This window comes from Trematomus bernacchii, unplaced genomic scaffold (assembly GCF_902827165.1).
Source record: "Trematomus bernacchii unplaced genomic scaffold, fTreBer1.1, whole genome shotgun sequence".
Lineage (NCBI taxonomy): Eukaryota > Metazoa > Chordata > Actinopteri > Perciformes > Nototheniidae > Trematomus > Trematomus bernacchii.
In genome coordinates this window covers 1,385,029-1,411,642 of record NW_022987705.1, presented here as the reverse complement: position 1 = coordinate 1,411,642, position 26,614 = coordinate 1,385,029, and the positions used below count along the sequence as shown (strand labels likewise).

At 40.6% G+C, this 26,614-nt stretch overlaps 1 pseudogene; it reads left to right on the top strand.

Annotated features, from left to right (window-relative positions):
* Positions 1-26,614, top strand: LOC117490449 (annotated as a pseudogene).

Sequence of the window (26,614 nt, the reverse complement as noted above, 5' to 3'; positions counted from 1 at the left end):
TGAACGCGAGAACACTGAGGGTTATTATCCCTGTACTCTGATACCATTGGAGGCGGTAACACCGGGGTCGCTCTGTGGCTGAATAGACCGACTGTTTTCCTTTCCCGGTTTCATAAGTACCGCAGCCCCACAGCGCACACTGTTAATGCGCGCCTGCATGGGAGAGTCAACGAAGGGTTTTCACTTGTTGCTTCTACAACCCGGTAAACCTCGAGTACCTGCGTATAACGGAGTGACCGGCTGATCATGTCTCGGACTTCGTGGCTGTTTGCGAGTTGTTTGTTGTTTCTTCTCACCGCGGGTGCGGAAGGGAAGCGCAGCAGGGAGAGAGTTTACTATGTGGGGATCATTGAGGACTCTTGGGATTACGCACCAAGTGGAAAAAACCTGCTTAATGGACAAGACGTGGAAAAGGATGAGTGAGTTTTGATTAAGAAATTATGTACAGATTGAGTGTACATTTCATCACATATGATCTATCACATATCAAATTCCCACACGGGCTGTTGAGATTACCAACTGATGTTAATTGTAATAAATGCTATGGCAAACTTCAAATTAAAAACTGTAAGGTCATCGCCACAGTATGTGACAATGTCTAGACCCGTGAGGGTGGTGTTGCTTATTGTTGGCAGTCTGGCAGATGCACAGGAAAGATGACAGTATTTAGTATCTAACAGTAAATGCGTGTCTGCTTTCATGAGATTGGTGGCTTCCTAGGTCAGTTACACTGACCAAAATAAAGCCAAAAAACTCAGATGCTGCTTGAATGACAATTGAGTAGTTGCATCACACCACCAATGATTTTATATGTTAAGGTTGCTGTGTTTTTACAATATCAGAAAGATGTAAAAGTCTGCTATGAGAATGTAATGGAGGATTTAAGTGTTGGATAGTTGAGCCTACAATACCTGATTTAATCTCTTCATATAAGACAGTTTAGTAAGTAAGTAAGTAAAACTTTATTTATATAGCACCCTTCTCAACACAAATGTACAAAGTGCTTTACAGTACAGTACACAATTCACAGTACAACTAAAATGTAGAATAAAAGGCATAAAAAGGCATAAAACAACAGCAGGTAATACATAGGATAAAACATACGATAAAACACCAATAAAAGACAGCTACTAACTCACCTCCTCCGATGCCCCAAAGGCCTGAGGAAGAGGTGGGTCTTTAACTGCCCCTTAAAAATCTCTACTGAGGCAGAGGCTCTTATGGCGCGTTTCCACTACACGGCCTGTCTGGGGGAGTTTGTTCCAAAGCCTTGGGGCCACCACCTCAAAGGCACGGTCCCCCTTAGTTTTTAGCCTGGTTCGGGGCACCCTTAGGAGGCCTTGCTCAGAGGACCTCAGGGCCCGGGTTGTGCTATGAGGGAGGATCAGGTCATTAATGTGTATCATTAGTAACTCATGCTGGAATCTCCTGACCTTTCCTCATCAGCCAGCTGTCTTACCCAACAGTCTCTAACCAATGCACAATACATTCAAGGCCAGCAAAATCAGTCAAGCTCTTTTAGTATACATTAAACAATTATTCTTATCCTGTACATTATATTGTACATTTTTGCTTCAGTTTTCCCATTTACAGCCTCCATTGACAGGTAGCTTGTACTGAAGAAACCTTATATATTTGGTCGACCTCAAAATAACTGTGATTCATGTGCATGGCATTTAAATAAAAAGGGAGTGGATCTTACAGTGAAACCCGTTTTATGAGAATGGTGTCAGAATATCCGCTTTAAATTAAGTAAACATAATAATGTTCATCCTCTCTGTTGCTACGTAATCAAAACTGCTTTTCCCTCTGCTCTAGTAACACGTTATTTGCACACAGAAACGTGTAATCACAATAATGACATGTCTAATTGCTTGAGAGGTGCAACCAGATGCAATTTGTTCTGCAGAAATTACATCTGCAGTCATCCCCTGGCTGATGGAGATTTTGTAATTAAAATGTATCTGTAGTTGACAATGGTTTAAAATAATCCAAAAAATAAATCAGAGCAAAAAAACAAACTATTCTACAGATAGCGCTATATCGCCTTCCCACAATATTTTCACTTTTTATACTGGTGATACTTCTTTGTTTCTCTTAAAAATATATATTTGTATAACTGGCTAGTCTTACATTCTTTGGCAATAATTAGGCCGCTGCGCAGTTGTCACGGTGGTGTCATGGTGTTTGCGTAATGAATGGTGTTTTCTCCCATGTGTATTTATGGACTAGATCAGTATTTTTTTCTTCTTTTCTTCTTTTTAACTAAAATTAATCACGCCTCTTAATGCTTTTTTATTTTGCAAAACCTTGTATTTACCATGTTAAGGAGATAAAGTTGTGCAATTCTATATTGTATAATATAACAACGATTCCCATAATTCCTTCTGTTTTGACATCTCTCTTTCTCCACTCCTATCCCAGGCATGCATCTGGGTTCCTGGAGAGAGGACCCCACCGTATTGGCAGTGTTTATAAGAAAGCCATGTTCAGACAGTATACAGATGCCACATACAGCGTCCTGGCCCCCCGACCGGCCTGGTTGGGCTTCCTGGGGCCGATACTGCGAGCTGAGGTTGATGAAGTTATTGTCGTCCACCTGAATAACTTTGCAACCAGAAGCTACACCATGCATCCTCATGGAGTTTTCTATGAGAAGAACTCAGAGGGTATAGTACTGCATAATACATATATAGTATAAGCATATAGCGTGAGACACGCATGCAGAATTCACACACAGAAATATCAACTGTGATTTCCCACTTCCCAGTAGTTGCTGTAATAATAAGTAGACTGACAATATTAAAATGAATGCTGACTGACACCAAATTAGTTTCCTTTTAAAATCAACAGAAGTTTGTGCAATAATGTGATACACAAACAACAATCACGTCTCAGGAATGACAGTAATGAGGATGCAAGGCAAGGCAAGGCAAGGCAAGTTTATTTATATAGCACCTTTCAACACAAGGCAATTCAAAGTGCTTTACAAAAATGAAAGACATTAAGAAAATGGCATTTAAAAACAGTCATTAAAAAGCAAAGTAATAAACATTAAAAGAAAAAATACATGAATAAAAGTTACAGTGCAGTTTAAGATATTAATAGTTCAATTAAAAGCAGCGGCAAAAAGAAAAGTCTTCAGTCTGGATTTAAAAGTAGTAAGAGTTGCAGCGGACCTGCAGGTTTCTGGTAGTTTGTTCCAAATATTTGGAGCATAATAACTGAACGCTGCTTCCCCATGTTTAGTTCTGACTCTGGGGACAGAAAGCTGACCAGTCCCTGATGACCTGAGAGTTCTGGATGGTTCATAATTTAGCAGGAGGTCAGAAATGTATTTTGGGCCTAAACCATTCAATGCTTTATAAACCAGCAGCAGTATTTTTTAAATCAATTCTTTGACACACAGGAAGCCAGTGTAAGGACTTCAGAACTGGAGTGATGTGATCCACTTTCTTAGTGTTAGTGAGGACTAGAGCAGCGGCGTTCTGAATTAGCTGCAGCTTTCTAATATATTGTTTTAGTGAGACCTGTAAAAACACCATTACAGTAGTCGAGTCTACTGAAGATAAAAGCATGGACAAGTTTTCCAAATCCTGCTGTGACATTAGTCTTTTAATCCTAGATATATTCTTTAGGTGATAGTAGGATGATTTAGTAATTGTTTTAATGTGACTGTTGAAACTCAGGTCAGAGTCCATGACTACACCTAGATTTCTGGCTTTATCTGTTGTTTTGAACATTGCAGACTGAAGCTCAGCGCTAACTTTTATACGTTCTGCCTTGGCTCCAAAAACCATTACCTCAGTTTTATCTTTGTTTAATTGAGAGAAAGTTCTGACACATCCAGTCATTGATTTGTTCAATGCACTGACTCTGTGTTTGAATTGGAGCATAGTCTCCTGGTGAAATGGTTATGTAAATGTGTGTGTCATCCGCAGGGCCGGTTTTTGGCATAGGCGGTCGCCTAGGCCGTCAGATCTGGGGGGGGCGCTGCGCTGGCAGCTCTGGGAGGGAAAAAAACATTTTTTACTGTTTGCGCTCATCCTAATTTTCGGCCTTGATGTAACAATATTCATAATTAAAGGGCCCATGTCATGGCCATTTCCACTGATCATAATTCCATTGTTGAGGTCTACTAGAATAGATTTATATTGTGCAATTTTCCAAACTCACATTGGTTTCTCATACAGCATCTCTGTAAACTATGTGTATTCACTGAATTTCACTCTCTGCCTTTAACGGCTCGTTGGAGCTCCAATAGCTCCAGCCCCCACCCTCCCTGTGAGCACAGTGTGCTCTGATTGGTCGGGACGTTGTGAATCGCGCTGAGCTCCGTGGAGGCGTGGTTTCCTTGTTTAGCGATACACAGCGAAACACAGCCAAACTCATCCTGAGCACACACAAACTCACAGCCGAAGTAAAAACAATAAGTGTGGCTTGATATTGAGTAAGAAAAAGGTTGATAAACGCTGTGAGAATGGGTCTATAGAGAGAATTTCGCCGCGATCCCAACTGTCTGTTATCAGCCTGCAGCCAGGGAGGAGAAATCAGCAGAGCTGCCTGCACTGAGTGTGTGTGTGTGAGGAAGTCTGTGGATTGGTCAATTTGGACCAATCAGCGGGGGCTTAACGTAACGGCTCCGCGGAAGTAACGTAACGGCTCCACGGATTGGTCCATTTGGTTCCGGGTACCGCATGACCGTATCGCGTCATAGCTCTGGGCGTGGCTACTGGGTATCCAGACGTCACGATGCCCAGGAAGAACATGGGAAATCTCCAACGAGGCGTTTTGGGGAGTGTTAGAGTTTTACTCCCTACAGGGTGTACTTTGAGGGTTTTTGACTCTGCAGACCGTTTACATGCATAAAAACCTTCATAACACACAAGGGGACGGGTAATAACCGGAAAAGCATGACATGGGACCTTTAAGTAAATGTAACACCCTTTTCACCTCGGTTACATTTTTCATTTGCCCTGTACGATGGGCGCTGTAAGTGATGAAATAGGGGGTGTTGGCTTATCAGGCGTCCGCAGCTCACAGCCAAAGTGGGCGTGGGAGCGAGAGAGATAAATGCAATTTATGTAAACAAATATTTCCAAGACACTCCTTTATAATTATTGGGATAAACAGGTTTGAAATCATTTCAATGTATACTATAGGACAGTAAACCAAAAATATCGTTTAAAACTTGAGAGATAAAAAAATATGCATAAATAAATGTTAACTAGGTAAAATAAGATATTAATGAACAACAAAAATAAAATAAGTTAAATTTATTTGTTATTGGCTATGGTAGGTTATTGGTTATGTTCACATACTTATATGGTTATTAAAATGTAAACCGATCTTTTTCATATGGGTGTTTAGAGTTGTACCCCCTAGATCTAGTCTCTAGTAATTGTGTGCTCAAAGTGCACCAGATTGAAGCATTTTACTTTAAAATGTTCAAACATTTCTTCCCGGGGGGGGTATACCCCTGGACCCCCCTAGAGGATGTGACGTCCACACCTCAATTCATACAATACTGAATAGATTTGAAGCCTTTTTTATGTATATTAACTATGTCAATAAGTTTCTGTTTTTGTAGTGTATTGGTCTTTTGTAGAGATTTTTCATTTATTCTTTATATATTCTATTGTGTATTCCTTACTTTTAGCTTTTCTACTGTACGTTTTTTCTGGCAGGGGGGGGGGGGGGGGGGGCGCCAGCTAAAATCTCGCCTAGGGCAACAAATTGGTTAGAACCGGCCCTGGTCATCCGCATAGCTATGGTAACTTATTTTGTTGTTTTTCATTGTCTGAGCCAGTGGTATGTAGATGTTAAAGAGAAGGGGCGCCGAGATGGAGCCTTGAGGAACCCCACATGTCATATTTGTCAATTCAGATGTGTATTTACCTATAGAAACAAAGATGTTTCTGTCCTTTAAGTAGGATTCAAACCAATTTAGAACTGTTGCCGAAAGTCCCACCCAGTTTTACAGTCGGTCTAGTTATATGTCAACAGTGTCAAACGCAGCGCTGAGATCTAATAATACTAACACTGAAGTTCAGCCACTGTCTGTGTTTAAGTGGATGTCATTGAAGACCTCAACAAGAGCATTCTCAGTGATGTGGTTTTGTCGAAAGCCTGATTGGAACATATCGAAACAGTTATTTAAATGCAAGAAATTACTCAACTGTTGAAAAACAACTTTTTCAATGATTTTACCTAGAAATGGGAGGTTTGATATGGGCCTGTAATTGTTCATTACTGAAGCATCTAAATTATTCTTTTTTAAGAGCGGTTTAATGACTGCAGTTTTCAGGGCCTGTGGAAAAACACCCGAGTGAAGAGACTTGTTTACTATAGGAAGTAGATCTGAGGCCATGCAATGAAAAACATTTTTGAAAAATCCTGTTGGAATAATATCAAGGCAGCAGGAGGAGGATTTCAGAAGTTGAATAATGTCCTCTAGGGTTTTATCATTAATCTGATGGAATTGTGTCATGGTGTTTGAATTGATATTAGGTGGACACAGGGACAACACATTTGCTACACCTGATGCAGAGGCACTGACTGCTTGTCTAATTTTCTGAATTTTGTCAGTGAAGAAGGAGGCAAATTCATTGCAGGCCCTGGTGGATAGAAGTTCAGAGGCTACTGACACTGGGGGGTTTGTTAGTCTGTCGACGGTAGCAAACAAGGCACGTGCGTTGTTTTTGTTTTTGGCAATGATGTCAGAGAAGAAAGACTGTCGTGCGTTTTTCAATTCCAAATTATAAAGGCCAAGTCTCTCTTTATAGATTTCAAAATGAACCTGGAGATTTGTTTTTCGCCACCTACGTTCAGCTTTTCGACACTCTCTTTTTTCTGTTTTCACGGTCATGGCCTTTCTCCATGGAGATATTTTCTTGCCAGTCACTTCCTTTACCTTAGTTGGAGCAATGGCATCTATAACATTTTTTATTTTTTAATCATTTAAATTCTCATTTACTGAGATGTAAACATTTCCCTAGTATTTTCAGTTAAATATCGCTTTGTGGTTACCTCTTTTTGAACAGAAATAGAGCTCTCAAAGAAAACACAGGAATGATCAGAGAGTGCAACATCAGTCACCACAACCTTAGAGATATTCAGACCCTTTGAGATAAAATCATTGATTAAAAATGTTTTTCCTGCCAAAGACCTGACATTTAATAAAGCTAGTTTAAAGGTGGGGTAGGTAAGTTTGAGAAACCGGCTCGAGATACACTTTTTGTTATATTCCATGGAATGCTCTTAACATCCCGATAGCAATGAATATCTTCAAGTGCTTTGACAACAAATCCATAAAAAAATATCATCTGAGGAAGCCGTAGTACTGTAAAAAGCATGACCAATCATCTGAGCCGGCCCGGCTAAAATAACTGGATGGCCTACCTGCCTGTCAGCCTTCCATCTGTGCACAAACTTATCTCGTGCCCTCATTGGTCATGTGCGCGTTCGTGTGTGTTGGAGGAGGGGCTCTGTAAGGAAGTAGCAGATTTCTTCCGGCTGTGTATTTTCAAATTCTAGCGCACTCGAGCTGGTTTCTCCAAAATTACCTACCCCACCTTTAAGTTTGTTAAATACACTATCAGTCAGATTTTTTGTGACAAGCTGTGGCTGACATGGAATCACTGCTACATTTGATAAACTCACACAAACGTTTGAGCGCTTCCTGTTTCTAAGCTGATTCACCGCTCTCAATATATTACCTGTCAACACAGATATCGGCAAAGCTACTGGCAGGCAGGGCGGGACCCAGATAAAAGTATAAAAATATAATGCCATTCATGAATCATTATCAAGATATAATCGTCTGAAAGTATCTATGTCATCTAGGCTTGTTTTGCTCTCTGAGAACAAGATACTGAAAACAAACAGACTAGAATATGTGGTAAGGAATGAATAGGTGTATTTTCCTCTGAATTGGGAACTTTCCAGATTATGCAACAAGCCCCCACCCCCCACTATTCTCGGAATTCCAGAGGCCGTACGGGAACTGAAACTGAAACAAACATTTTGTGACCTACTAGATTTTATAAACTGGAAATTTGGCAGGAAACTGATAGTAGTGGGAAGTGGAAGAAGGGAGTGATGCCTGAGCGGGGGGGGGGGGGGGGGGGGGGGGGGGGTGGCAGGCATTGGGATATATTTGTTTTAACAGGAGCTGTGGATTATTGTTATTGATTAATGCATCAGTGTTTCTTAGGGTCAAAAACACTAAACTCACAACTTAAAATGAAAGAGTTTAGTTTATTTAATAAGAGAGCACATGTTCAATGTGAAAAGTGACAGTAGATATAGATTAGTTGCAATTTGGTGCTATATATATAAAAAAATAAAAAAATAAAATAATAATTTTCTTTTTTAAACACCTTGAATTTCAGGGGGTGCGGGGCTCCGTTGGCGCAGCACCCCTCCAAGACAATGGTAGGGGAAACACTGAAAGTCAGCTAATTCTGGGTTAAATTATGTCATGTGACAGGCGCAGATATCTACAGAGGTCACTGTACCTGTAACATCTATCACTAAGGCTGAGGTCATTTAGGTGTTTTATGGATCACTTACACACGTGGAGGCTGAAGCTTAACAGAGATAAGACTCATAGAAGAAATGCATATGTCCTTGACTTATAGGAAACCTGTATTTACTAATGGTGTCTTTTTAACATACTTTTACTTGAGTAATCATTCATTTAACTCATAACTGTTTTCTATTTAATTCTACTGCACTCAGTTCAGGGTTTTTAACAGTTAAGGCAAATTGAACTTGTTAATACCATAGCATTTCTACCGACTTAACGTAAGGCTCAAATGCTTACTTAACTTCAGAGTAAGCACATTGATCTAAGCATAAACATTTCGTATTTGTCTACCAGGGGCGCTCTATCCAGATGGGACATCAAACAAGCTGAAGGAGGACGACTCTGTTCCTCCGGGGGGGCGCTACACTTACCGCTGGGAGGTCAGACCAGAATTTGCCCCCACAGATGACGATGCCAACTGCCTGACCTGGGTCTACCACTCCCACTTTGACGCCCCCAGGGACATCGCCTCTGGACTGATCGGGGCGCTGCTCACCTGCAAGAAAGGTCTGAAGATATGTGACCATATGCTTTATCAGAAGTACAGATGTCTTTTTATTGCCCATCTGCATTATATGTATTCCAAATGCCAGTTATTTTGATGTCCCTTCATCGTAGTTATAGTATTCATTTTATTTGTATTTCAAGTTGCACACACAACTAACTGAATACAATCCAGAAATAAAATAAGAGAATAACACATCTGAGAGGACAGGTCAAGAAGACCCCTCCTCTACTTAAGTAACAATGAGCAAACAAACTAACCAATCCATAGACAACAATCCAATGAAACCAATTTGCGACAATTTATTTTCATAAAATAAAAGGAAACTCAAGCTCTTGAATAACATGTCATTTGACATTTCATATCCGTACTCAACAATATCTTAAATAGTCTCAACAAGGTCTCCAAACCCTTGCTTATAAGGTCAATTACAACAACATTCCCTAACCTTAAGCCTTTTATGACTACAGCAAAACATTTCCAAATAGAGAATGCTTCATAAGAAAAACAAATGCAGTGGGAAATCACAGGGAGAATTACTCTGGTTTCCAGCCTATCATGCATTCAGTCGATACTGAGATGGAGGGAAAACAAAGATGAACTCTTTCTTTATCTGTGCTTGGCATCATAAATATGCAACAATTTAACCCCTATCATGCATCTTTCTCTCTTTGTCTGACAGGAATCTTAAAAGACACTAACAATCCAGCCCAAGGTCAGATGAAGCCAGGGTCTGTTGTAGAGTCAGCCAGGAATGATGTGGACCAGGACGTCTTCCTGATGTTCAACGTCGTGGACGAAAAACTGAGTTGGTACCTGGAGGACAACATTCAGACCTGCTCTGATCCAGCTGGAGTCGACCAGGAGGACCCCGACTTTGTGGAGTCAAACCTGATGCACGGTAATATAGAGCTCTCGAACTAAGACGGCTGCACACACATAAAGTTGGTTAACAACAGAATGTAAGAAATGTAAAAGGACATTTGGACTAAATCAAAAAATGTTGTAGTGTAAAAATTATTTGATTTGCTCTTCCCCTGCATGCTGTTGCCTCTACATTCTTAAATGTACCATGTTATGTGAGTTACTCGTCACTCTAAATGACTTTTCCCTTTAACAAAGTGTATAAAAGAAGGTTTGAAGGACACGTGTGTTCCCGTTATCCTTTACTCTAACCCTATCTGTGTTTTTCTCTGTGTGACAGCAATTAATGGGTACATGTTTGGAAACCTGCCTGGAATCAAGTTATGCCAGCACCGTGCAGTGGCCTGGCATTTGTTTGGCATGGGTAACGAGGTGGACATTCACTCTGCCTTCTTCCATGGGAACACACTGCTGGACCGCAGCCACCGCACCGACGTCCTCAGCCTGTTCCCCGCCACGTTCGCTACAGCTGAGATGGTCCCGAAAGCAACAGGAAAGTGGTTGCTGACCTGCCAGGTCAATGACCACCTGCAGGGTAGGTCACCTGACCTTTAACTTCTGCGTGACCTTTGACCTCTCTGTTTTGAGACTGTTGTGTTGCTGACAGAGGAATGTCTTTTTGTGATCCCTGTATTTTAGTCAAAGCATGATGTTACATGTTTTCTAACAGCATAGCTTGTGGTTCTACTGTTAACACGGCAGGACTTGTGTATTTTAAGGCTGTCCGAAGTCCATTGTACTTAGAACTGAATGAGCCATACTAACTCAATCAAGTATGAAAAATGCTTACTCTGAAATACCTTTCCTTTGTGTCATACCGGACTTTCCATAATAGCCTAATCGTGTCACTCGGCCTTCAAAGAAACATACGCTAGTATATTTTCTAATCACATGTTTTGTAATTGTACAGGTTATTTGTCCTCAGTGTTGGGTGTGTTAAAGGAAAAGATAAGGAAGTTCAAAGTGTTAACAGAAACCCTGGAATTGTTATTTTATAGACTATTAAATATTAAAGGTAGGGTAGGTAAGTTTGAGAAACCGGCTCGAGATCGCTAGAATTTGAAAATACACAACCGGAGAAAATCTGCCACTTCCTTACAGAGCCCCTCCTCCAACACACACGAACGCGCACATGACCAATGAGGGCACGAGATAAGTTTGTGCACAGATGGAAGGCTGACAGGCAGGTAGGCCATCCAGTTATTTTAGCCGGGCCGGCTCAGATGATTGGTCGTACTGTTTACAGTACTACGGCTTCCTCAGATGATATTTTTTTATGGATTTTTTGTCAAAGCACTTAAGATATTCATTGCTATCGGGATGTTAAGAGCATTCCATGGAATATAACAAAAAGTGTATCTCGAGCCGGTTTCTCAAACTTACCTACCCCATCTTTAGACTTTATTTTCAGCTATTGAGATTTCCTGAGAAACTGAAGGTCTAGTTTCACCTTAATTGTTGTGGGTAATTGTCTGTGTAATGATTGTGTTTTCTTTTCCTTATTCAAGCTGGGATGCAGGCCTTTTATGAGGTGAAGTCATGTGGCAGTGAAGCCGTCTCCACAGCGATGGGCGGCGTTGAGAGGAATTATTACCTGGCAGCAAGCAAAGTCCAGTGGAGCTACGGTCCCTCAGGAAGGGATCTGATTAATAATGTGTCCCTCTCTGAGGCCGGCAGGTGGGCACACACCTTATCAAATTAGGAGTGGCATACTGTCGCAATCAAGCTAATCAATGCTAACAGCGTTATGTGGTACATTGTATTGCATGCACTGTTTTGGTAATCAGGTGTAAACTTGTTTTATCGCCAAATCTGCTCAGAGCTGCTAAAACCAAATTTAGCCAATGAAGACATTTTTCATTCTGGATATATTTCAAGCCTGTATAGTTTTGAGACTAACGTGTTGTCTTGTCTTGATCTAATAGTGCCTTGTGTACTTTAATTAGCTTTTTTAATGAGCTAATCTTTAGTTAAGGGTTTCAATGACACAACTGAAGCAAATCATTGTAAGAACATATGTGTTTTACAGTCAGGCTAGTATGTTTTACTTGGCAATTTTTTATTGCTATTTAAAATTACAACCTTAGTAGTTTTGGAGGAGGAAGTAGATGATCTTAGTCCTACAAAGCTTCTGAAGAAAGTCGCCTGTCTGGGCTAGCTGGAAAGGGCTGATTATTCGTATACCCTGTGGGGGGGCAGTGTTGTGGTGTCTAGAGTAAACGTGGGCGATAGTGATACAGTGACTCAGTTGTTATTGTGTCTCTGTTATTGTTCCCTGACCTGACACAGTGTAAACCCCCCGACCAGCTTTTGTGCTTGACATGTTTTGATGCTTTTTTCCAAGCCACAATGCAACCCATATTACTCCCTTTTTGCCCCAATGCAATGTATTGTGCTTAATATCCTTCTGCCCACACCCCCCACCTTTTCCTCTCATAGTGCATCAGAGGTGTTTTTTGGCACAGATGGCGGGAGGATTGGAGGTGAATACCTTAAAGTTATATACGAGGAATACACAGACGATACGTTCACCACGTTGAAACCAACACCCGATTCTCTACACTTAGGAATCTTAGGTAAGGTCTCATTCTTTTTAGCAAATTCCAGTTTGTTATTTACTGGTACACCGGTGTCTTGCTTTACAAATCCCATCTGCTTAGTCAAAATGTTCTTCTGTATTTGTCCAGGTCCAGTCCTGAGGGCAGAGGAAGGAGACACTCTCAGAGTAACCTTCATGAATAAAGCTGATCGGAACTTCAGCATCCAGCCTCACGGCCTGCACTACGATAAACACTTCCAGGGAACAAGCTATGAGGACGGTGAGGAAGCATTGCACACAGATACTGGCTGCACCTTACCTGCTATAACATATTTAAATTGTTTAATTTACTTGAGTAGTAAAAAGAGAAGAAGATTATTATTTTTATTATTTTTGTATTCAGCTTTTCACATGTATAGTCATAGACAATACAATATTCTCTGTAAGCCTTCTGTAGTTAACAGTGAGATCACAAATCGAACATACATATTTGTGGATAATACAGAGGCAGGCCTCACTGACCTTAAAAAAAAAAGAAATACATAAAAATCCCTTCTAGACAAATGATGGTCGTATTGGTGTAACATATATTATCAATTTCGCCACACGAAATCAACAAAAAGATTCCCCGTTGCAGTCTCAAAGCAAGGGTTATCCTTTCCGGGAAGAAGATTTTTAAGCAATATCCGATGATTAACAGTTCAGATTGACTGAGGCATTTCTTTGCATGAATATTGCTTCCAGACTGGAGAATACATCCCTGCCTGTTTAAAGGTTTAAACATAAAGGGATGCAAATATCTGCACCTTCAAAAATAAGACTTAACTTAAAAAATAAAAGTCATGCCAAGTCAAGTGAAGGATGCAAAAGAAAAGAACAGATTTTGACTGAAGAAAGCCTATTTCAAACAGTTAGTTCTCTGTGAAATGCTTTAGGTGTTGATAAGCCAGGCTCTCACGTGGCTCCAGGGCAAAACTTCACCTACACCTGGCAGGTGATAGAGGGTCCTTCTCCATCTGATTCTGCGTGCATCCCCTACCTGTACTACTCTGCCACCGATCCCATCAGGGACACCAGCTCTGGATTGGTGGGACCTCTGCTCGTGTGCAAGAAGGGAAAGCTGAGGGAGAACGGGACCCAGGTGAATTGAAATAAATGAATTAAAAGCCACAGCTCTGTTGTGATTGAAGGATCTTTGTTGGGAAATTGGGCCATTGCCGATAAGATGAGAACAAAATAAAAGTTTTCATGCCGTTGACTGCAATTAAGTGCATCCCCGACTCATCATTACTGTCGCTGTGTTCATTTTTTTACAGAAGCGTGTGGATAAGGAGTTTTTCCTTCTGTTTTCTGTCATGGATGAAAAATTGAGCTGGTACATCGACGAGAACATCGAGAAGTATGGCAGCAACGAGACAAATGTTGAAGATGAAGACTTTGTGGAGAGCAATTTGATGCATGGTAAAGAACGAGTACCAGAACCGCATTTTGTCTTCAATTGAATTCATTGATTGTAGGTCATGTAACATTAGCAATATATTTTGAGTTCTATTCCTGATGCTTCTTGAGGATTTTCTCACTTGTCTCTGCATTTTTTGTTCTAATCGTCCTTTTCATGTTAGCTGTCAATGGACGCATGTATGGGAACCTTCAGGGACTGCAGATGTGCGCCGGGGACAAAGTTGTGTGGTACACCTTTGGGCTAGGTACAGAAGTGGACATCCACGGTGTTTATTTCGAGGGGAACACCTTCAAGAAGCAGAGCACGACACGAGACACTATCAACCTGTTCCCTCACACAACTGCTACTGCCATCATGCAGCCGAACACTCCTGGTTAGTCATATCACACACACATGGTCAAAAACACACACTGTTCTGCCACCTAAAAACACAATTCCTTTCCTCAAATAGATTTTAAGAGTTCATCCATATTTTAAGTTTTGTTTGACAGACAGATTTGTTTTTTACAAACATCCTTAGAGGACCCTCTGTGAATGTTTTCCTCTGATGTGTACACCACTCCCAACACTTCACAGCAGGAAACATTAATAACTAGAATACAAGGAGGAATTTCAGCGCTCCGGCCCAGCCAAGTTCAAGGACAATTCCACAGTACTTTGCAAGTCTTGACTACTTTAAGTAGTAATAAATATATAATTGTGAAAAATAGTTTCTCAAAAAGTCTTTCACCAGAATAGGTAAATAAAGTTTAATATATAATAATAATATTACTTATACTGTTACCACCTTCAATACAAATAAACAAATTGTGCATTTGACGTTAAGATATTGTATGCTAATCTATACAATAGAAAGTTGAGAATGAAGTCCAAAGATCAATAAGGTTAAAATGATAGGCCATATTGAATGTTGAAGTCACCTTTTAAAATCCTCATCATGTTTTTTAGGCATAACTAATATATTCTGATAAGAATAATAATGTCTGTCTGATGTGTTTTTTCTGTAAAGGGTTAAATCAACAAATGAATATAGGCTAAATAAACCAGACTCTATGAACATAAAAAATATATTTATTTTCAAACAAACATTCTGCACACTTAAGCTTAAACATCATCAACGATGAATGAAACCCATTTTTAAATGGATGGTGACTTTAGGACTGCCCAAATAGCACAGAACACACTTTAATATCGTGCAAAAAAAAGTGTGAAAATATGCACTCTTACACACATGTTTCATGCTTACCCAAAATAGCAAAACAAGAAATTGGTAGTGAAACACCAAATAAATCACTAAAGTGTAGAGAGAGCTACAGTACAAATGTTAAGGGCATAATGGAGTGTTTCAGCTGAAAATCAATACAGTCAAGCCACAAACAAATCCATCCTCATGTGTCCAAATCCATATCCTCTTCAGAGGTGGGAAGTAGTGGAGTACAAATACTTCGTTACTGTACTTACATTTTTCTGGTATCAGTACTTTACTCCACTACTTACTTTTGATTTTACTTCTTACATTTTTAACACAAATACCTGTACTTTCTACTTCATACATTTTCAAAACAGGCTCGTTACTTTAGTTTTAGACCCTAGCCACACGGAGGCGGTAACGAAAACGAACCGAATTCGATATCAAAAAAGTATTCCGTCCACGCGCAATCGGCACCAGAAACGTGTCCGTCCACACGAGACCGCTCGACCCGCTGGAGACGCTGTAGTGCATATGCCGGGCCTGTAAGTGGCGCTGTACTTCCGCCACAAAATACACCAAAAGCAGCGAAGAAGACTTCACGAGCATGCATGGTTGCCCTTCTGTTTATTCTCCGCGGTGGATTTAGCAGCAGAGGTGGGGAGAGGCAGGGGCCAGGGGCCTCATTTATAAACGGTGCGTACGCACAAAAGATGGCGTACGCCAGTTTCTACGCACTGTTTGCGATTTATAAAAAACTAACTTGACGGGGAAAATGTGCGGTCCTCCACGCAAACTCTGACCCATGTGTACGCACTAAGCACAAAAACGGGAGAGACGAGAAACTGCGACACCGTTGGCAGAAGGAAGAATGGAGAGAAATTTGTGGAAATAATACCATAAATAGAATGTTACCTCATTTATCATATATGAATTAATTTTCACAAATTGATTAAAGCCAATCTTAAAATGATTTAACAAACGCCTGTTTGAGACTCCTCAGTACACACAAAAACATAACTTGGAGAAATAAATAAATATGGAAATGTTATTGATCACCCCTCGATTATGTTCTCTTGTTAAGAAATGTATTCTCATAAATGATGCGATCAACAGGACAGAATTACTTTAAACTGACGCCGTTTTGCATTTCTATAGGTTGTAGATAAGAGCATGGTTTTATATAGGCCTACTATCATGTTTAATCATGTTTTATGCCGTTCGCCAATAGCCTACTTGATAAGTCGTTCGTAAAACACAGGAGGTATGGAAACTAAGAACACCATATGTGGTCAATTGTATAGCTAATATAACACAACACATTGTATTTCCTTTAACTGGTGGATTATGGATATATAGTTGCTGATCGACAGCTGGAACACAAACCACCAAATACAACAAAAATAATTCAGATCCAGTCGTCATGACTCCACTCCGGAGGGATTCCTCGATCATTTCTTACAGTTTCTCATCAAGGGGGTGTCTCCTGTCCCCGGTACAAACACACTGCCTGAGGAAGGTTATGTGTATTTTTTTTGTCCTTAACCTTTTTCGGACCACTTATTTATTTTGTTGACGATCCGACCTCCATGCTGCTACTCTGGTTCAAACTGCATCCACCAAACAATATGATTTATCTCGACCTCTCCAAAATCTGACACGGTGTGAGATGTCTTATTTAGCTTTTCTGTCGTCATTTCCTGCGATCTTCTTCATGCAGTCAGTCAAAAATGAATGGGCGATTCTTTGACTATTTATAGGCAAATATGGGCGTTACGTGAAGCCCGCAAAAGCAGCGCCGCATTTTGAGTTGATTGTGGTTTATAAAAGGGAAACCGGCGTAGGATGTGCCGTATGCAAGTCCTGCGCCGGTACGCAGTCTTTTATGAATCGGAAAATGTCTGTGCGTATTTATTTGCTTTGTCCTACGTAAGCAACCTTCCCACGTCAATCCTACGCAAGGCTTTATAAATGAGGCCCCAGGGCTCTGGCTCTTTTTCTCCCTCCCCGAGGCAAGCGTGTGCTCCTGCTGTAAATCTGCCCGGTAGTCCACCAGCAGATGAAAAACACCCACCTCTCCGCCTTCTCCAAGGGACGAGGGAACTGCGCGGCAGAGTTTCCGTTCGAATCTTTTTCCGCGGTCAAAATGTCCGTTAAAGTTTCAATCTTCCGGACAAAATTATAAAAGTGCCAAAGGTCTTTGTTATTTATTGAGCTTTAAAACAAATGAATAACGACTCTATATAATAATAATAATAATAAAATAAGAATAATATACGGAGTCTCTCTTTTCCTCCCCCTCTCCTGACAGCCCGTCAGTATTTTCGTTATCAGGAAATGATCGTATAGGGTGTAATCACGGAGCCGTTTGGCCCCCCAGAGCGGTGCGTCTGTAGATCTACCCACCTTGGGACCCGTTATCGTTTCTGCGTTTCCCTGTAGGCCTCGTGTGGCCGAACCATCTATATCAGGGGTCGGCAACCTTTTTGATATGAAGTGCCATTAAAAAAAAAATAAATAAATAAAAAATTATCAGCGTGCCAACCATCGAGAATTATCAACAGGAGGGCGGGGGGGGCCTCGCTGCGGGGAAGCAGTGTGTGGACCTGTCAGCGCAACTTACATGATACCGAATTTAACAAACACATTTAAATAATTGGTTTAAACGGCATAGTAATAAGGACGATCGTCCGTTCTGTGATTCTCCAGAACACACATGTTATGATATTAGGGTCATGCAGAGTGAGATGAGATCGCTGTCCCTTTTTAAGGCAAGGCAAGTTTATTTATATAGCACCTTTCAACACAAGGCAATTCAAAGTGCTTTACAAAAATGGAAGACATTATGAAAATGGCATTTAAAATCATTAAAAAGAAAAGATAATAAAATAAACATTAAAAGAAAAAATACATGAATAAAAGTTAAAAGTTACAGTGCAGTTTAAGATGTGAATAGTTCAATTAAAAGCAGCGGCAAAAAGAAAAGTCTTCAGCCTGGATTTAAAAGTAGTAAGAGTTGCAGCGGACCTGCAGGTTTCTGGGAGTTTGTTCCAGATATTTTGAGCATAATAACTGAATGCTGCTTCTCCATGTTTAGTTCTGACTCTAGGGACAGAAAGCTGACCAGTCCCTGAAGACCTGAGAGTTCTGGTTGGTTCATAATTTAGCAGTAGGTCAGACATGTATTTTGGGCCTAAACCATTCAAAGCTTTATAAACCAGCAGCAGTATTTTGAAATATATTCTTTGACACACAGGAAGCCAGTGTAAGGACTTCAGAACAGGAGTGATGTGATCCACTTTCTTAGTGTTAGTGAGGACTCGAGCAGCGGCGTTCTGAATTAGCTGCAGCTTTCTAATAGATTTTTTAGTGAGACCTGTAAAGACACCATTGCAGTAGTCGAGTCTACTGAAGATAAAAGCATGGACAAGTTTTTCCAAATCCTGCTGTGACATTAGTCTTTTAATCCTAGATATGTTCTTTAGGTGATAGTAGGCTGATTTAGTAACTGTTTTAATGTGACTGTTGAAACTCAGGTCAGAGTCCATGACTACACCTAGATTTCTGGCTCTATCTGTTGTTTTGAACATTGCAGACTGAAGCTCAGCGCTAACTTTTATACGTTCTGCCTTGGCTCCAAAAACCATTACCTCAGTTTTATCTTTGTTTAATTGGAGAAAGTTCTGACACATCCAGTCATTGATTTGTTCAATGCACTTACTCAGTGTTTGAATTGGAGCATAATCTCCTGGTGAAATTGTTACGTAAATTTGTGTGTCATCCGCATAGCTATGGTAACTTATTTTGTTGTTTTTCATTATCTGAGCCAGTGGTAGCATGTAGATGTTAAAGAGAAGAGGCCCCAAGATGGAGCCTTGAGGTACCCCACATGTCATATTTGTCAACTCAGATGTGTATTTACCTATAGAAACAACGTTTTTTCTGTCCTTTAAGTAGGACTCAAACCAATTTAGAACTGTTGCCGAAAGTCCCACCCAGTTTTCTAGTCGGTCTAGTAATATGTTGTGGTCAACAGTGTCAAACGCAGCACTGAGATCTAATAATACTAACACTGAAGTTCTGCCACTGTCTGTGTTTAAGTGGATGTCATTGAAGACCTTTACAAGAGCAGTCTCAGTGCTGTGGTTTGGATGAAATCCTGACTGGAACACATCCAAACAGTTATTTAAATGCAAGAAGTTACTCAACTGTTGAAATACAACTTTTTCAATGATTTTACCTAGAAATGGCAGGTTTGATATTGGCCTGTAATTGTTCATTACTGAAGCATCTAGATTATTCTTTTTTAAGAGCGGTTTAATGACTGCAGTTTTCAGGGCCTCTGGAAAAATACCTGAGTGAAGAGATGTGTTTACTATATGAAGTAGATCTGAGGCCATGCAAGGAAAAACATCTTTGAAAAATCCTGTTGGAATAATATCAAGGCAGCAGGAGGAGGATTTCAGAAGTTGAATAATGTCCTCTAAGTTTTTACCATTAATCTGATGGAATTGTGTCATGGTGTTTGAATTGATATTAGGTGGACATAGGGACAACACATTTGCTGTACCTGATGCAGAGGCACTGACTGCTTGTCTAATTTTCTGAATTTTGTCAGTGAAGAAGGAGGCAAAATTATTGCAGGCCCTGGTGGATAGATTTCAAAATGAACCTGGAGATTTGTTTTTCGCCACCTGCGTTCAGCTTTTCGACACTCTCTTTTTTCTGTTCTCACGGCCATGGCCTTTCTCCATGGAGATATTTTCTTGCCAATCACTTCCTTTACCTTAGTTGGAGCAATGGTATCTATAACATTTTTAATTTTTGAATTAAAATGATCTACTAGCTCATTTACTGAGATGTTAGCAGGGGCAAGTGTGGATGAAAAATTATGAGTAAACATTTCCCTAGTATTTTCAGTTAAATATTGCTTTGTGGTTACCTCTTTCTGAACATTTTTGTGAACAGAAATAGAGCTCTCAAAGAAAACACAGGAATGATCAGACAGTGCAACATCAGTCACCACAACCTTTGAGATATTCAGACCCTTTGAGATAATTAAGTCCAGAGTCCCTTATTGTGCGTGGGCTCCGCCACATGCTGAGTCAGTCCATAGTTATCAAGAACACAAAACAGTTCTTTAGCCCCTCTGTCCTGGGGGTCGTCAACATGGATGTTAAAATCACCAACAATGACTAGACGGTCAAAGTCAATACACACTATCGACAGCAGTTCAGTAAAATCATCAAAAAAGCTTGCACAGTATTTGGGTGGTCTATAGATATTTAGGAACAGAGCTCGAGAGGAGCATTTCAGCTGAAGGGCCACATATTCAAAAGAAGCAAAGTCCCCATAAGATGTCTTCCTGCATTGAATGGAATCATTGAACAAAATAGCAACTCCACCTCCTTTCTTATGCATTCTTTCCTGACTCATAAAACTAAAGTTGGGAGGGGTTGATTCGATAAGAACAGCTGCACTGTTATTTTGTTCAATCCAAGTTTCCGTTTAAAAACATAAAATCGAGATTGTGCTCAGTGATAAAATCATTGATTAAAAATGTTTTTCCTGCCAAAGACCTGACATTTAATAAAGCTAGTTTAAGTTTGTTAAATACACTATCAGTAAAACAATTTGTGACAAGCTGTGGCTGACATGGAATCACTGCTAAATTTGATAACCTCACACAAACGTTTGAGCACTTCCTGTTTCTAAGCTGATTTACAGCTCTTAATCTATTACCTATCAACACAGATATCGGCAAAGCTACTGGCAGGCAGGGCCCCGGCATGTGCTGGAAAGAGTTGAGTGCCATATGCCCTTGAGCCTGGACCCAGCACATATCAGAAATAGTTTGTTGCGTGTTGTACACACACATCCTTATCAGGCTTCGGAGACTGCAGATGCTTTCTTGAAGGGAGGGGAGGTGGTTGACTTAGGCACGGTGTTGAAGACGGGGGAGATGGTGCGCGTCTCTGCTTCGGTGATTTTGGTGGGCGTTGTGGAAGGGCGGGGGTAAAGAACATGCTGCCAGGGGGGGGAGGTGGTTGACGTAGGCTTGTCTTCGGTGATTTTGGTGGGCGTCGTTGAGGGGCGGGGGTAAAGGACATGCTGCCAACCCTGCATATCGCCTTCATGCCGTCATCGAACTCCAGGGGGGAGGGCGAGGGTGAAAGGGTGAGCGGAGAGTAGAGAGAGTTGGGGGATGAATGTATGTATCCTCAAAGGCGTTGACAGGGGGGGTGACGGGCAGTGGAGACTCCTCCATTTGTGTCATAGGTCTCCCATAATCAGAACATTCCTCAGGCGGGTGCAGTGATACTTCTTCAGGGTTTTCTGCGCGATGTGTTGTGTCTTTCTCCTGTTTTTCTGTGATTCTCCAGAACACACATGTTATGATATTAGGGTCATGCAGAGTGAGATGAGATCGCTGTCCCTTTTTAAGAGAGAGAGAGAGGGGTGTGGCGTGTGGATGGTAGAGCGAGAGTGAGCGAGCGTGTGTATGTTTCTGGAAGTGAAACGAGGCAGCAGAAAAACAGAGGTCTGTGATGTATTTTGTGAAACAGAAGAACAGCTAAATAAATGCAACGGCCTCCCAAGAAGAGCTCGCCTCTCTCCAGTCATTTAAGCTAAAGTGGGTTATTGAACCTGAAGCTTGTTGCTTCTGCCCTCCTCGACTACGGTCTGGGAGCCGACAGGAAAGTTCAACACACAGATGGCCAGTCCGCCCCTTTGTAGCATATTATTTCAATGAGAGATGAGCAGATCGCAACTGGGCTTTCAACTAAAGACACACACAGCCACGAAAAAACTGCGGCATTTGTAAAGCTCCTTATGGGTACTTGCAATTTGTGAAGTGCTTTCCTCTGTGGTGAAACGATCAGCCCTGCACCACGGAGGAAAGCGGCAGAAAGTCACCTGGAGTTAAAGAGAGCGGGGTTGCGTGCATGGCTTCCTTCTGCAGGTAACGGGGAGACGCGCTCTGGCAGCGGTCTCGTTCAGGATCCGAAAATACAATTTAAATATTTTGCACACTTATTCCTAGTGTGCCACTGGTTACGGTGCCGCGTGCCAATGCTGGCACGCGTGCAAGGGGTTGCCGACCCCTGATCTATATGATGGAGAACTGTAGTGGATACGACCCGTATCGTCTCCGTGTGGCTGCAGCCTTAATCTGTGTTTGGTGGCGTGATCATTATTATTTAGAGTCATTGCGTGCCTATTGATTTTAACACGATCCGTGTATCCATCATTTCCTGGTCTTCTCTAAAGAAGAGGGACCAATGAAAACGCTGTCATTTTGCCGTTGTTCAGCATCAAAACATTAATTAGCTAACAATGACATTATTGTTCTATTAATATAAAGTGAGGTCAGTTACTCTTTAAAACAGTTGGTAGTTATGGGTACTTTTTACTTAAGTACATTTCGAAGCCCATAGTTCTTTACTTTTACTTGAGTAAAGAAGTTTAGTCAGTACTTCTACTTTTACCAGAGTATTTTTAAACACGATTATCTATACTTCTACTTGAGTAAAAGATGTGTGTACTTTTGCCATCTCTGATCCCTTTTATTCCTTCTCAGGTGTGCACGAGGTGAGCTGCAGAGTGACGGACCACTTCTCAGCCGGCATGAGGCAGCAGTACAGAGTGGACCTCTGTCCCCGACACAAACTAGAGCTCACATACAAAGGAAGGCCGACCAAGATTGTGCAGTATTTTATAAGTGCTGATGAAATAGTGTGGGACTACTCGCCCAAGAGAGACTGGGAGCTGGAGAAACACCACGGCACATTAGAAGACAGGTATGTGCGTAAGATAATTGTAGGATGATGTATTTCAGAGTGGACGCTGGAGCCTGTGATTAGTGGCGTGACTTATTACTGTTTGTTAATGGAAGCAAATTGTTACATGTCTCCCAGTCCAGGCAATATGTTTGTTGGGAGGGGGGGGGAACAAAATTGGCTCGCGCTATAAGAAGGTGGTGTACAGAGAATACACAGATGAAAGCTTCACTGTTAAGAAGAAACGACAGCCAGAACAACAACACTTGGGAATTATGGGTAAGCTTAGCTGTTCTTCATGCCTTTTTTTTTTTTTTAACCAAAGAAACGACAGTAGAAGACACAGATTTTCTCTTCCCCTGTAGGTCCAATAATCAAAGCAGAGGTAGGAGAGCAGATTGTGATCACTTTCAAGAACAACGCAAGCAGGCCGTACTCGATAAGTGCACATGGAGTGAAGGCCAGCGGTGCACACATTCCTGTCAAACCTGGTGAGAGTCACATTTGACAAGAAAACTACAATGTTTGCTGCCGCTCTCAAACTAAAAGGTGGAAACACTGGCCTTTTCTCAGAAGTAATGATTTGTCTGGTTTTATGTCTTCCTTTGCCTCTAGGTAATATATTGGTGCTGACATGGGATGTTCCTAACAGCTCTGGTCCAGGGGTCTCCGATCCTAACTGTATATCTTATGTATACTACTCCAATGTGGACTTCATTAAGGTACATACTTCCTGTATGCATTCACATGGAAGCAAATAAGTCACTGTGTTTGTGGTGTTTTAATGGACGTGTTGAAGAGTGGAAGATGTTTCTGACAGGGCAGATTCCTATGTTTATCTTCAGGATCTGTACAGTGGTCTTCTGGGGCCTCTGGTGATCTGCAGGCCGGGGACTCTGCAGCGAGGCGAGGGGCCCGACAGACAGAGGGATGACGTGGAGAAGGAGTTCGCTCTGCTCTTTATGGTGCATGACGAAAACCAGTCCTGGTACTTGGACGAGAACATCAAAACATACCTCGGTGCTGACCCCGATACCTTAACACGAGATGAAGACTTTGAGGAGAGCAACAAGATGCACGGTAAGAGATAAGAGAGGCACGGAGAGTAAAAGTGTCTTAAACAGTCGTTAAAGAATTTACGTCTTGGTTTATTGACTCCTTGTGAGAAAACGTTGTATATCTAAGCAGAACAAGTATTAAAATTAGATTGAAGAAAACATGTGGGCAGCATACAGTGTAGAACTGATAATGTGTACTTTTTGGACTTAAATTGCCCATGTGGAAAATTATATGAAAGATAGGTGAGATATAGTGCACTTACTGAACAAACATAAGATTTAAAACAAATCCTATAATTAATAATATGAAAAACTAATGCTTAAAGTCACCATCTAATTATGCCAACAAAGGCTGTGTATTTAAATGTAATACAATATTTGATCCAATTTAAATAATGTATAATGAAATTTGCTTCTGAAGTGTTTCAAATTCCTGACAAGGGTTTTCCTAAACTAAGAAGAAGTCTAAATTATGATTTTCCTATCACACTTTTCTGCATGTCTCTTGATTCTATACGATGAAACAGATTATATTTAACGTGAGGGAATTGTTGATGGCCTCTATCTCTATTTGTCACTGTGTCTACTGAAGGGATCAATGGCATGGTGTACGGTAACCTCCATGGACTGGTGATGACCCGCGGCCAGAAAGTAGACTGGTATCTGCTGGGCATGGGCACCGAAATGGACATGCACACTGTGCACTTCCACGCTGAGACTTTCACCTACAAGGTAACCACCAACATCACAACATATGATCATATATTTACTCCAAATTAAAACAGTACCAGACCAATTATGTCTCTGTAAATGTTGGACACACAATATATACTGCTCTGGTTTAAATCCAATAATGAAAGGATGATAGTGTGTGTTGTTGTATTTGGGTTTAACACTTCTACATGCCCAGACAGAAAGTTTCTTTACTGTGTGTGTGTGTGTGTGTGTGTGTGTGTGGTGGTAGACAGACCATGTGCACCGTGCAGACGTCTTCGAACTATTCCCCGGGACTTTCCAGACAGTGGAGATGGTTGCTGGGAACCCGGGGACTTGGTTACTTCACTGTCACGTGACTGACCACATCCGCGCTGGCATGGAGACCACCTTCACCATCAAGGGTATGTAAAGCATGCATTGTGTGTCTAAATGGCATCACACATGCTTGTGCATTAAGATAATTGAATCATGTACATTGAAATCCGGAGAATTTGTGTGAAATCTCACTTTTGTATGTATATCTTCTCAAGATCTTTCCAGATAATTCCAGAAAACTCATCGCATGGTAAGATTTATCCTTATTTCAATACAAATATTCAGTCTAATATTTAATATACCATCCGTCACATACTTATGTAAATATAATACCTTGCTTTATATCTTGTTGTTGTTCATTTGTAAATTCAACATGTATATTTTCTACTTTCTTGTTTATTTCTTGTCTTTTAATTTGCATGTACAATGCCATGTCTTTTTATGCTGCTGCAACGCAAACATTTCCCAAATTACGATCAATACGTTCTATCTTATCTTACAAGAGAATACAAAAATATTATAATTTCATATCAAAATAAAAAGAAATCAATGGCTGTCTGGAACTGTTGACAATATAGAGTACTATCTACATTTCCCATACGCAATAGAATGGCTAGTTAAAACATTTGTTTTGATGACATGAGTAGTAAAAAGGCAAAAACATGCAGACAACTGGGATGGTCTTTAAAGAATATTAGATACTGTATACAGTCAAGACTTTAGCAAAACCATTACATTCTCTTTTCTAGTTCATAGAAAAGGGGAACAGCATGTGACAGGCTGGTTTTGTCTCTGCTGTGATGTATTGAATGAGTAATGTGTTTTTATTGGGTGTAGGGAAAGAAATGTGTCTTTTGTCAGCTGTTACATTAGCATTTGTTGACTATATAAACTGAAATAAGCATGATATTCCATGGGAAATGTATTGTTTTAGTTATAACTAGTTTTAAGCCATAATTAGACCAAACAATATATATGAATTTGCGATTGAAAACAGTTGGTTATAAAACATGGTAGGCTTGTTATTCTGAATTTGATTAAGCTGAGTCAAATGTGAATTCTAAAATATAGCAAAATCGCAGAGATAAGATGGTTACTGAGGTTGGGAATTAACAGATATTCCAGTAAATCTCTGTAGCAAGATGTCATGGGCGTAAAATGTTTGATTGTGAACTCATGACATAGCTATCTTGTTTCTGGCTTCCTTTTTAACTTACGTTCTGTTTCCTGTTGCAGCGATAGGAACTGAAGGCTCCTTAAGGACACTGCTGCTCTCGCTGGCTCTCTGCCTCATGGCTGTAGGTGGACTGCAATAATGAAGGGACTCTAACAATGCTTTGCTCTATGTGTGTAACTTTGGTCATTTATGCAACCAAACAAAAAAATATCCAGGGACAAAATCACTGTTGTGTTTGAAGTTATGTATGTAAATATCAAGCAATGATCAGACCAACCTAAATATTTGAAGGGCTGTAAAATCCTGTATAAAGTTAAGGATTGTTTTATGTGCAATAAAAACCTTGTTTTAACTGTG